The sequence below is a fragment of the Stegostoma tigrinum genome, chromosome 12 (assembly GCF_030684315.1).
Source record: "Stegostoma tigrinum isolate sSteTig4 chromosome 12, sSteTig4.hap1, whole genome shotgun sequence".
NCBI lineage: Eukaryota > Metazoa > Chordata > Chondrichthyes > Orectolobiformes > Stegostomatidae > Stegostoma > Stegostoma tigrinum.
Window position 1 is genome coordinate 59,036,413 of NC_081365.1, and position 14,299 is coordinate 59,050,711.

The window sequence follows — 14,299 nt, forward strand, 5'->3', positions numbered from 1 at the left end:
CATGACAACTGTACGACCTCTCATAACAAATGTGCAGGTTCTGTATCTGCCTTTCTGCTGTGTGCAAAAATAGCTCGCGTAGTTGCTTGGTTGTTTCAGTACCTGCAGAGGGGTTTGGTGCCCTTTAGTAGTTGTGACCAGAAAGGCAATGTCAGCATCTCCACTGCCAGCTACCCAATTAAAACCGCTACAATGGTCAACTAGCATCAACAAAATCTCAGGATTAGGTCTCAAAATTTGATCATGAAATATTTGTGCACGAACAATAAACTCAATAGGTTCTTTTTTTCTGTCCCTTATTTCAAGAGTCAACTTTATGGAACTTAATAAAAATAAGCTGACTGACATCTAACGACAGTCACGCAAAACAAGAATTTGATCAGAATTTGATCAGAATTATTAACTCCGCATGTGTTAATCTATGTAATTTCAAGTGCATTAAATTCATTGTGACAGGTTGAAAGAAACCCAACCAGCCACATATTCCTTCGTCATACAAAGACACAGCATTCATCCAAATGTTGTTTTACTTTGTGAGGAAATGCCTTGCATCAATTTGATAATTTCCCATTCCCACAAACTTGAAATCCAGAGTTCAGTGTGTGGGAAGTCAGAGATACAAGACTACAGGTCAATAATAAATGATACATGCTGGAAGTATTCAGGAAATAGATTTGAGGCTGCTGACAAAAAAAGTTATGAGAAGTACTGTCCTTGCAAAAGCGAGGAGTGTGAGTAGCACAAATATTTGTCAAATAACCATTCTAAGAAGGGCAGCTACTAAATCCAGCTACATTTTTGTGGATCTGTGGTTCTGCTGTGGACTAAGAGGACTTAATTTATTTTGTAAATGCAAGGTTTGAGGCAAAGATATGATGCAATTTCTTGAAATCTGAACAAACCAATGTTGTATTAAAACAATCACACTGAATAAAGCATTTCCAGCAGTTTGTTCAATGCAGGGGCTCGAAACTCTTTGTATTTGTTAGTAGTGCATTGGTTCCTCTTTGTGGATACACAATAATTGCTGTTGCTAGTCATCAAGACTGGAAACATTAGCTTACTTTCTCTCTGCTGTTTGACCCACTGTGATCTCCAGAACTTTTTATTTACAGCACAGATTCCAACATTTGTAGTAATTTGCTCCTATATGAAACTCTTCCATTTGATTCTTTGGAGAACCTACTGATTCTTTTTAGAACCATTATTACAAATATTAAATCAGTCAGTCAATCAGCTGCCATTACTTGTTCATAAGTGAGGCTACGACTTGCTCAGGAAAGGGCAATGTAATTTATTCCAGTCCAGTTTCAGAAATTGTGTGAAGAAATTCAAAGTAATACAGTCAAAGGAAAGCAAGCTTTGATGATACTGCTTTCAAAACAGTTCTGCTGATTAAAACATACCAATCTCAAACAATAATGTTATTTGATATTGATAAAAAAAAGCAAAAAAGCAGCAATTGGTGGCCATTTGGTCCCTCGAGGTTGCTTTACCATTCAGTACGTTATGGCTGATCTGCTACTTCAAGACCACTTTCCAATCATATTCCCATATTTTTCTATTTCTATAGTATTCAAAAATGTGTTTATTACTAATTTGAAAATACAATTTTATAAATGAGTACCAAGCTCTTTGGTATAAAACTCCTTTTCATTGATTGAATTTACTTTTTACTACATTGGGGATTAATGTGTTATTCAATTTTCGGCATGACAGATTATAATTAAGGAAATTCAAAAGCTGATGCCCAAGGTGTTCCACTTTGTGAAAACTATATTTTGTTGTCTGCCGCACAATTGAGGGGTCTTAAACTCAGTGAATGGAGTGATGTATTTGCGAGGGAGATACAAACTAAATTTACCATAGAAAACCAATTATTTTTCTGTTTCAAATTAAGGACACTTTCAACAGTTTGAGGGGAGATCTAATAGAAACTTACAAGATAATACATGGCTTAGAAAGGGCGGACGCCGGGAAGTTGTTTCCGTTAGGCGGGGAGACTAGGACCCATGGGCATAGCCTTTGAATTAGAGGGGGTCGAATTAGAATGGAAATGAGGAGACATTTCTTCAGCCAGAGAGGGGTGGGCCTGTGGAATTCATTGCCATGGAGCACAGTGGAGGCCGGGGCGTTAAATGTTTTCAAGGCAGAGATTGATAAATTCTTGATCTCGCAGGGAACTGAGGGCTCCAGGGAGAGTGCGGGTTAAGTGGAGTTGAAATGCCCATCACATGGTTAAATGGCGGAGTGGACTCGATGAGCTGAATAGCCTTACTTCCACTCCTATGTCTTATGGTCTAGGTGTTAATTATTGCCAAACAACCTTGCTGGCACTGACTATCAGCATAAAATTTGAAACAAGATCTCATTGTTATGAGAGGCTTTAAAAATATAAATTACTCTTTTTTTCTTTCCGGGCTGCGCTACATGCATTCTTTTACGAAATGGCTGATTGCGAGCACCTTTAGGACAAACCACTACAAACTACTTTCACAGCTGCTGAAAAGATTTGCTTGAGTATCTTTTAAGATTCCATTAACTGTTTCGCTATTTCAGTAGGAACCTTGCCCCTTATACCTATCCCAATCAGAGTCCTCTTCCATTCTCATCATGAAAGCTCTATTTTCTTCTTGAGTCCAATGTTTCTTTTCTACATTTCACTTCTTTGTCTGTACCTGATTTTACACTTACTTCACCATTCTCATTCATACTTCCTTTTTAGCCTTTGAACTTTTAATTTCACAATGCTGACTGTTTTTTGCCATGTTCACTCCAATCCCAGCTGCCTGGTTTGCCTCACTATTATGTTATTAGCATATCAGTAATACATGGCACAAATTATAATGATGAATAAATGGGGAAGGGGAAGTCTAACTTACAATAAACATCATTCATTGCTCTGCTGGGGCAAATTATGGCCCATTACCTCCAGTTATTACTGTGCTCCAGTTCAATGGTCGAAACACCAATGGTTTGCTTCTGTCCAGAATTAACTTAGCTTCAAAATTCTTACCAAACATTTTACAATCATTGAACCCAGCAGGTACATCATTGAAGGTTTTTAAAAAATCTCTAAGGAAGAGCTCGTTGAGATCTTCACAGTGCATGATCCTTCACAAATTGTGTTATCAAGTTATTTGAACTATATATAGACACTCCATAAAGGTCAAGGGAACAGCATCTGGCAAGTATACACCCCAAAAAAGCAATAATAATGGACACTTTAAGTTGAGATTTTTACATATAACATTCCAAACCTTAACAAAAGCTAAATTCCACTCAAGGAATTCTTCATATGCCACAGTCTTTCATAATATTATTAGCAGCTGCCCTCAAAATGAAAAAAATGATCCACCTAGAAATTTACTTATTACCTATCACAATGTTCATCATTAAATTGATACTATTGTTATTGTCAATAAAAAGTTACTGTCAATAGATTGTGGTGCTTGCATTTGGTGGCTTTTTCTGTTTTCAATAAATGTTTACACAGAAAGGGAACATGACAAATCAAAATAAACATAATGGTCTTATAAACCATTATGCTAATTGCTTCACCGAATGAGCTTTCATGATTCTAATCTGGCTACTTTTAATGAGTAAGCTCAAACTGTGAACAAAATCTTGAGAGAACATGTAAAAACTGGTGGTACAACATTTTTTTCAGTGATTTTAATGTATAAAAGAGGCATGATTTTCCGAAAAAACCAGCATTACATCATCTAGTATTTCTTCTGACAATTGTGAAAATCTTACGCCAGGTTTTTTGAGTGTTGAGGCCTGAGAAACTCTGACTTAGGAAGTTCGATCCCTTGTCTCTCTGTGTCAAGTGTTATTTCCAAGACAAATGGGAGTTTCAATGTTACACAATGATCTGAGAAATCTTGTGCCAGACCAAGTCTCCAATCCTTCAAGTAAACTCCCAGAATAGTACACTAGAATTACGTGAAGTCGCATCCCTCTCACAAATATATGTCTTCAAACTCATCATGCTTTTGTATTTTTTCCAAGCACTTTGCAATCTGGTGTTCCCATTCCTTGTTCTATTTTTGCTGCACCCTAGTTTATTGTTAGTATTATTATGCAAACTTTACACTTTGACTACCACAAGAAAGAAATGATTTAGCTTTAAGTTTACCTGCCAATCTCTGCTTCCTTCTGAGAAAATGTTATGGTTAATAATTAATAAATATGGAAAACTGCGCCATGTCAAATCTAAGTCCTGGTATATCACCAAAATAGCAAAGCCACATTATTCAACAAATGATACACCAAGTAAGCAAAACAGAAAACTGTGAAAAGCAAACCGGAATTGGCATTCATTGAGAAAATCTACTCCTATAAAAGCCACAACAAAATAATCTAGTGTATGCTGCAAGGTTATTGCATCAATTTAAGTTTCCCGGTGAGTGACTTGGAGGGGAACTTGGAGGTGGTGGTGTTCCCATGTAGCTGCTACCCTTGTCCTCCTAGATAGAAGTGGTTGTGCGTTTGGAAGGTACTATCTGACGATCTTTGAATTTCTGCAATATATCTTGTAGATAGTACACACAGTGTCGGTGGTGGAGGGAGTGAATGCTTGTGGATGTCGTGGAAATCATATTTCCCTCCCCACCCGTATCTGCCTTCTGTAGGGACCACTCTCTCCATGACTCCCTCATCTGCTCCATGCTCCACACTCCCCACTAGCCCCACCATCCCTGGCATTTTGCCTTGCAATCGCAGGAAGTGCTATACCCGCCCCTACACCTCTTTCTCTTCCTCCTTCCCGCCCCCCCCACCCCCCAACCTCCATCCAAGGAACCAAAAAGACCTTCCACATCAGATAGAGGTTCACCTGCACATCTGCTAATGTGGTCTACTGCATCCGCTGCTCCCGATGTGGCCTCCTCTACATTGAGACCAAGCGCGCACTCGGAACATTGGTGATCAGAGATAATGGGAACTGCAGATGCTGAAGAATCCAAGATGGCAGGGTGTGGGGCTGGATGAGCACGGCAGGACAAGCGGCGTCTCGGAAGCATGAAGGCTGAGGTTCGGGCCTGGATCTTTCATTAGAGAGCTCTCTGATGAAGGGTCTGGGCCCAGAGCATCGGCTTTTGTGCTCCTGGGGTGCTGCTTGGCCTGCTGTGTTCATCCAGCTTCACACTTCACACTTTGTTATTTCAGAGCACCTGTACTCAGTTCACAATAAACGACAACATCTTCTGGTCGCAGACCACTTCAGATCCCCCTCCTGGTCCCTGGGCAACATGTCCATTCTGGGCCTCCTCCAGTGTCACAATGATGCCACCTGGAAACTGGAGAAGCGGCACCTCATATTCCACCTTGGGAGACTACAACCCAATGGTCTCAATGTGGACTTTACCAGTTTCAAAATCTCCCCACCCCCGGCCTCATTCCATGTCCAACCTTCCCTCATCTCCATCTCCTTGACTTGACACAACCTGTCCATCCTGTCTCCCACCTATCTGCTCCTCCCACATCACTGACAAATCCCCACCACTGTATCCCAGCACTCACCTCTTAGCATACCACCTACCTTCCCCAGCCCCACCCCTCCACACACACACTCTTTATTTCAGAGCTTCCTTCCCCATTTCTGAAGAGAATCCCAACCCGAAGCGTCACCTTTCCTCGGCTAGCCGGCCTGCTGTGTTCCTCAAGCTCCACACTGTTATCTCTGAGTCCAGCATCGGCAGTTCTTACTGTCGCTATAGACCTTGAATTCTAAGTAAAGGTCACCCATTTGCCAGGTGTCCCTTTGCCTGCAAACAAACTACTCCCATCAGCCCTGCAAGCTTCTGTCTAATTCCATTGAAATTCATCTGGCCCCAATATAGAATTAGAACATGTTGAACAGTTTTGTCCATCTCTGTAAGTATTTTAAAATTACTAGAACTATGTTCACTGGTCCCAAGATGCTCCCCTGCTGTCACTTCAGTTATCTGTCCTGCCCTATTTCCCAAGAGTAGGTCGAGTTTTGCCCTTTCCCGAGTAGGATCCTCTATATACTGTTTGAGGAAACTTTCCTGAATGCATTTTAAAAATTTCGCCCCACCTAAGGCCTTAACCCTATGGAAGACCAAGTCTATGTTAGGAAAATTTAAAATCCCCCACTATGACAACCTTATTCCTCATGAAGGTCTCTGCAATCTCTCTGCATATATTTTCCTCTAATTCTCATCAGGGGCCGCGAGTACAACCTCAGTGACATCACCATCCCCTTCTTATTTCTTAGCTCCACCCACAAAGCTTCACTGTATGATCCCTCAGTTGTTTCATCTCTGATTACTGCTGTGATACTCCCCTTTAATCAAAAATGCAACTCCCCTTCCCCTGTTTCCTCCACCTCTGTCCCGCCTAAAGCACCTGTACCCTGGCACGTAGTCATGTCCCTCCCATAACCATGTTTCTGTAATGGCTATGATATCTCAGCCACACGTATCTATCCACGTCCTGTGTTCATCGGCCTTGTCTGCCAGCACTCTTGCATTGAAATAGATGCAATTTAATCCAACAGCATTCCTCACTCCCTGTCTTGTTCCGGTCTGACCTGTCTCTTCAGGTTGTTCTTTGGCCTGCAGTGTACCACGGGGATTGATACTGGGTCCTCTTTTGTTGTTTTATGTAAATTATTTGGATGGCAGAATAAGAGGCATGGTTAGTGGGTTTGTGGATGACACCAAAACTGGTGGTATAGTGAACAGTGAAGGTTATCCAATTGGGTCAGTGGGCTGAGGAGTGACAAATGGAGTTTAATTTGGATAAATGCGAAGCAGTACATTTTTGTAAAACAAACAAGGACAGGATTTATACAGTTGATGGCAGGGCCCTGGGTAATGTTGTAAAACAGCGAGGCTTAGGGGTTCAGGTACATTGCCAACCACCCAGTCTACCTGTGATACAATGCCTGCCTTCATTGCTCAGACCACTGGGTGTAGGAGTTGGGATGACATGTTGAGTTGCACAGGATGTTGGTGAAGCATTTTCTGGACTACTGTTTGCAGTTCTGGTTGCCCTTTTGTAGGAAGGATATTACTAAATTGGAGAGGGTTCAGAAAAGATTTGCCAGGATGTTGCTGGGATTGGACGTTTTGATTTATAAAAATGATCTGGGACTTTTTTCACTGGAGATTAGGAGTTGAGAACTGATCTTTATAGAAGTTTATCTAAGCGCCTCATGATTTCATAAGGTAGGGGAATTCAAACTAGGGGGCATTTTCTTAACGTGAGAAGAGAAAGATTTAAAAGGGGGTCGAAGGGGCAGCCTATTTACTCAGGGTTAACGTGCTGCCAGAGGAAGTGGTGGAGGCCGGTACAATTAGAACATTCAGAAGACATCTGGATCGGTACGTGAATAGGAAGGGTTCAGAGGAATGTGGGCCAAATGCTGGCAGATGGGACCAGATTAATTTGGGATATCTATAAGCATGGATGAGTTGGACCGAAGGGTCTGTTTACATGCAGTACAGCTGTATGACTAATTAATGTTGAAGAATAGGTGAAATAAAAATCGCTGAATCATGCAGAATGCCAACACTTATTAGTCTCTCACATTTTTCATGGTGGTGATGCTCTCCCTGCTCAATGTCCTCATTTTTCTCCTCAGAAAGTGATGCTGCTCTCCCAGCTCTTCAGTATCTATCAAATCCCCGCATTACCTGCTAGGATTATATATCACATTGTCTGGACTATGACAGACACCATGCTGAATCAAGCCTCAGAACCGCATCTTCAGGAGGTGTATCATCGAGTCCATCATATCCGAGGTTGAAGAATGGACTGAGCTGTATCGATACTCAGCTTCAGTCAAGGGTTGTGTAATGGAATCATCAGACATGGTCATTATTGTAAATCATCTGGCCCTTGAAATGAAGCAGGAGTATGAAAGTTCTCAAGGATATTGGCATCATGGCAGCTTCCAGGAGACCTGACACAGACTTTGAAGATATGGTACCAATGAACACACATGATTTGTAGATTGATGGAATGGAAACATTTTCTATTGAGCTGTTACAATGCTTTTAATTGTGTACATTTTATCATGTTCTGCACCAGGAGATGGCAGCTGTGTTGGCAAAGACTAATGCCTGAGCTGCAGCACTGACCTCATCAGAGGGAAATGAAATGACATGGTGCATTCTGTCTCAAATTGCATTTGTAACAACTTGAGGTACATTTCAGGGTGATGGTTGAGAAATCCCACACACGTCCCTGGTGGAAGCTAGTCATTTGAAATTTTAGCCCAGTTGTCACTTTGATGGCCACTGAGATAGGATGGAAATACAACTCCTTCAAGTCTCAGGTTCTGCTCCAGCAGTTGGCATAATTCAGTGATGGAGTCCTGGGACATCTTCAGCCTGTGCAGTAAAGCACCTTGCTCACTTGGAGAAAATAGCATCAAGACAATAGGCTGTGAGCTTTCTGCACTTACCCTGTAACCTGAGGGGATCTTCACCCAAGACTTCTTTATGTAGAGGCTGGTATCAGTCCTGGGCTTGCTGGCACATTCTCAATTTCTCTATACCTTCATGGAACCATGACCACAGTAATGATAACCCCTGCTATGACTGAATCCTCTGGTCATTATTCCCTTGTACCTGTGTTCGCAATATCAGAAACATAACAGGTTCTTGATAAACTGGGCAGTCAGCATTTGCAACACAAACAAATGATGGTTTAACAAGGTCCTCCATGCAGTGGGATATGGAGAACTCCAATAAAGGTAGCTAAGGAAAGCCTCTACATGGGCCTTTGACACAGGTGACTTTATCTGATGTAAGCTGCAGAAAACACATATCATACATATAACAGAAGAACATAGAACATAGAACATAGAACAATGCAGCGCAGAACAGGCCCTTTGGCCCTCGATGTTGCGCTGACCTGTGAACTAATCTAAGCCCCTCCCCCTGCACTATCCCATCATCATCCATATGCTCATCCAGAATTATCCAGATATCAACAAGCTTCATCCTACCACCAGACTTACCATGGACTGCCCTTCAATATCAGTCTCATTCTCGGACACATGTGTCATCATCAAGGACGGACATCTCAGTACCTCACTCTACCACAAGCCCATGGACAACCTTGCGATGCTGCACTTCTCTAGCTTCCATTCTAAATATATTAAAGGAGTGATCCCCTATGGACAATGCCTGTGCATACAGAGGATCTGCTCAGATGAAAAGGAATGCAATGGATACCTAGAGATTTTGAAGGACTCCCTCACCAGAACAGTATACAATGCTCAACTCATTGATTGCTAGTTCCGATGTGCCACAGCTAAAAAAACTGCACTGACCTCCTCAGAAGACAGACACACGACACGGCCAATTTAGTACCCTTCGTTATCCAGTACTTGGCTGGAGCGGAGAGATTATGCCATGTACTTTGCAGTCTTCCACATGTCATCGATGACGACAAGCATCTCACAAAAAGCAATGTTACGCTCCCGTTCTCACCTTCAAACTATCACCAGACCTTACACAGACCAGCAAATTACTCAGCCTTCAGGACAACACCAATCACAACATCACACAACCCTCCCATGGGAACCTCTGCAAGACACATCGGATCCTCGACATGGGTACTACCATCACACATGGGAACACCACCCACCACGTACACAGCAGATAGTCACGTGACTCCGCCAATGTTGTCTGTCCCATACACTGCAGGCCAGGATGCCCCAAGGCATGATATATTGGGAAAACGATGCAGATGCTATGATGAATGGACTCCACACAACAATCGCCACACAGCAATGTACCCTCCCAGACAGGGAACACTTCAGCGGTCAAGGACATTCAGTTTCTGATCTTCAAATAAGCATCCTCTAAGGCAGAGATAAACAACAATGCAGAATCACCAAACAGAAACTAACAGCCAAGTTCCATACGCATGAAGACATTCTCAACCATGATCTTGTGTTCACATGTTACATGTGCTACATGTGACCCCACCGCACTGTTCTATATCCGCAAAACCCTCACCACTGCCCCGCTATGACACCACCACCTTGACAAATTGCCACGATCTCTGCACTTCAACCAGCTTGTACAGGCCTGGACCACCCATCACCTCAGCTAGGCCCCTGGCATGCAGCTCCCACACCTATCATGTCATGTTATTCTAGTCATTTAGTTTGTCTCCAGCACCACTGCATCCTTAATTTTTTTGCAATTATCTCTCCGGCTCACCTAATTGGACCACAGGCCATCCTTTCACCTGCCATCCAACCATTAACACTCCACTCACACCCTCCAACACTCCTGGTCAAAGATCTTTTGATCTCACTACCCTTGATCTCTTTGCTCTGCCCTCTCACCTCACCCGACAAAGGGGCTGCACCCTGAAGGCCTGCGATTTCAAATAAAAATATGTTGGACTATACCCTGGTGTTGTGTGACTTGTGACTTTGTCCATCCCAGTCCAATGCCGGCACTTCGACATCACTTATATGAAGACACAGTGAAACGTTCAAACTCATTCAAGTGACAGTAATTGTTGTATTATCAGTGATACCTTATCCACACCCAACCACCCTCCCTGCCCAACCCGACTTCAGGCCTATTTTCTTGATTTCTTTGCACTTATTCATATTGTGGTGACTTGGATGCTCACACTATTTTTGCCTTAACTGGCCTTACCCTCTCAATTTGAGCTTTGCTGCCTCAGAATTGCAATGGCATTACATACAAGATGTTAGTGTACTTCAAGGCACAAGAAGTAGGTGAGTCAGCAAAACACAGTCGTTCTTACGGGAAATGAAGCCATTTCTTGTGCTGCATCCCAAGACAAGGCTGCTCACCTCCTCAATGATCTCCAGTCATATCTCCTTCATGACAGCCACGTGATTTTATGTCCCACTGATGTAGAAAAGTCTGTCTGTCCTACTACTGACTGCACACATTAATATTTCCAAGGGTGCATCTTGAAATAAACGTGCTGCTCTTGCTGTATACAATTCATTGCAAACAACCTGTGGCTCCACCAATTTCCATTCACAAACTCCTCCTTTCAAATCAAAGTCATGTCAGTGTTCATCAAAGTGTATGGTCAGAGTACGATGCATGCTAAGAGTGAGGGTGACAGTGATCAGTACTTTTAATCTTCAACGTGAAATTTGGGCATTTAGTTTGTGTTTCAGTCTGTGAAGTCATCAACAGACTATGTGTTGCAGACAAACACACCTAAAATAAATGTGACCAATTGTAAAACTTTGAGCTCCAGGTTTTGAAACTCAAGCAGTGGTTGGAGTCATTGTTGTGCATCTGTGAAGCAGAGGACTTACATAAATTGCACACCTAGGGAGGAGGTCACATCACAGACTAGAAGCATGCACACAGAGAGGGAATGGATGACTATCAGACAGTCTAAAAAAAAGTGTAGCTAATGTAAGAGTGTCCTGAGGCTATCATGATTGTTTTATCAGCATGTCAGTCCAGTCATAACACTGATTCTTTTACGCAAAAATATTAATTTCATTTCCCATCAAGATATCATTGTTTCCTTGGAGCCAGTATTAAGGATTTCACTTACATCAACATTGATAGGAAGAGGGATGAGGACTTGAGGGCAGAAATCAGAGAATTAGGGAGGAAATTAAAAGGCAGGACTTCAAGAGCAGTAATCCCAGGATTACTCCCAGTACCGTGTGCTAACGAGCATAAGAACAGGAGAACTGATCAATTGAATAAATGCTGAAGAACTAAAAGGAGAGGGAGTTTTATGCAGAAATGGGACCAGATCTGGGGCAGGTGAGATCAGTACAAGCTAGATGAGTTGCTTCTTGATGGGACTGGGACAAATAATCATACAGGGAGTAATGTTGGTGCTGAACAGTGGTCTAAATTGGCTTTACAGGGAGTTGGGACACTGAAGGGTAAAATGTCAGTCACATTTCCTATTGTGTTTAGAAGAAAATAAAGGTGATAACAGGAAATTGAAGAGAAGCTAGGGAGACTAAACGGTATGAGAAACAAGGTTGAACATTGAGTATGGTTTGAAAGCGGAATGATGTCAAAACAGCAAAGTGGTCTACAGCATTTTCAACAAGAAAATCTGAAGGCACAAATAGAGATATTTAATGATGTATTCTAGTTGTCATTTCAAAAACTTAACTGGAAGATGACCTGGACTTGGAAATGAAAAGATATTCGAAGGCCAGTAAGAGGGAAAAATAAAATCATGCTGGGCTCTTGAGGGATGACAGGGTATCTCACATTAGAAGAACAATGTGTACAATCTGTTTGAGTGGAACGGAGAAACAACAAGATGAAGAAACATTAGTGGAAGCTATTTATGGATGACTAAATAGTCATGGTAGTATGGTGCATGGTATTGATCAGGAGGTGACAGAAGCAATTAACATGGACAGCACAATTATCAAGAGTGACTTCAATCTGCATATAAACTGGGTAGGCCAAATAACACTAAAGATGTGGTAGACAGGCTTCTGGAGTGTGTTTGAGATTGTTTTCTGCAGGAATATGGTGTGGGGTCAGAAAGTGCTAACTAATGATCATACTGTAAAATAACTCTTAGGAATGAGTGACCACAATATGATAGAATTTTACATTATATGGGCAAGGTAGTTCATTCAGAAAGAATGATGGATGGATGAGGAATAAATTGGCTGAGGTAGTTTGGGAAAATATATTAAAAATCTATGATAGAACTAGATAATAATATTCTTCACAGAACTATTACACGATGTACAGCAAATTCTGTTTCTTCAAGGTGTTGAAACTCAGCATAGGATAGGCAACGGTAGCTAACAGTTAAGGAAGTTAAGAATTGTATTCGATTAAAAGTAATGGCCTATAAAGTTGCCAGAAATGGCAGTAATTCTGAGGACTGGGAGAATACAGAATATAACATAGGAGGATCAAGAAACTGACAACAGAAGCGAAAACAGAATACAAATGCAATCGAGCAAAAACATAAAAACAGAGTGCAAAGCTTCTATACGTACATAAAAATAAAGATTTGGCTGAGGTGAATGTGATCCAATGCAGGCAAAGTCAGGAAAATTTGTAACAGGGTAGAGACACGGCAGCGGAACCAAATAATTTCTTTGCATCTGTTTTCACTACGAAAAATACCAAAAATTTGCAAAACTAGAAATCCAAGTTGCCAGGGATAATGAGGAGTTAAAGGTCATCAACATTGGCAAGAAGATTGTACTGGAGAAATTATTGGGACTGAAAGTTAATAAATCCCTAGGACCTGATGCTGCACATGACAGAATGTTGAAGGAGATTGCTCTTGAGATAATGAATGCATTAGTAATTATCTTCCAAAATACTATGAATTCTGGAATTATTCCAGAAGATTGGAAAGTTGGAAATGGCACCTTGCTATTGAAGAAGTGAGAGAGAGCGAAAACAATAAAGCACAGACCTATCGGAAAGGCTGGGCTACATAGACACCTGGTTTCATAATGATCTCATTGGTGATATTGCAAATGGAAAATGGTGTTTGATGAACTTGTTGCAATTTTTGAAGATGTCAACAGCAAAATTGATAAATGGGAGCTGATTGATGTAGTAGACATAGATTTTCAGAAGGTTTTTGATAAAACTCCCCCCACAGAAGGCTGGTGAGAAAGTATAAAAGGTTGGAGGTTTTGTATTGCATAGACTAATGATTGGCTAACAGACAGGAAATAGAACGGGAATACAGGGGTCATTCTTACATTGGTAGCCTGTGATAAATGGGACAGCATAAAGATGAGCACTCAGGTGCCAGCTGTTACAATGTATTTTGGTGTAGGGGAACAAAATGTAATATTTTCACATATTGTTCAAGATGATTGGGACAGGTGTAGTGAATGAGTGGAAAATCATGAGGTTGTCCAAGTTGGTGGGAGAAACTGATGCGCGCAGTATGTCTTAAATGGTAAGAGGTTGCAAAGTACAGATGCACAAAGGGATCTAGCTGTCCTTGTCGATAAGTCAATGAATGCTATCATGCATATGCAGCATGCTATTAGGAAATCTAATGAATTTGAATACAGCAGTAGTCAAGTCTTGCTTCAATTATAAATGAGCTTAGTTAGACCGCATAATAGCTAATTGTATGATTTTAATTCTGGTCACCCTGTTACAGGAAGGTTATTATTAAACTGGAGAGCACTTAGAAAAGATTGACCAGGATGTGGCAAGGAATGGAGGGTTTCGGATATAAAAATAGACTGAAAAGATTGGACATTTTTCGACTGGAGGTTGAGGACTGACCTTATTTAGGTTTGTAAAATCATGAGGTATAGATAAGGTGAATGACA

At 41.4% G+C, this 14,299-nt stretch overlaps 1 protein-coding gene across 1 annotated transcript in view; it reads right to left on the reverse strand.

Annotated features, from left to right (window-relative positions):
* The window catches only part of LOC125456902 (cilia- and flagella-associated protein 47-like), a 478,989-nt gene that overhangs the window by 54,005 nt on the left and 410,685 nt on the right, over positions 1 to 14,299 (reverse strand). The gene's annotated exons all lie outside the window — the stretch shown is intronic.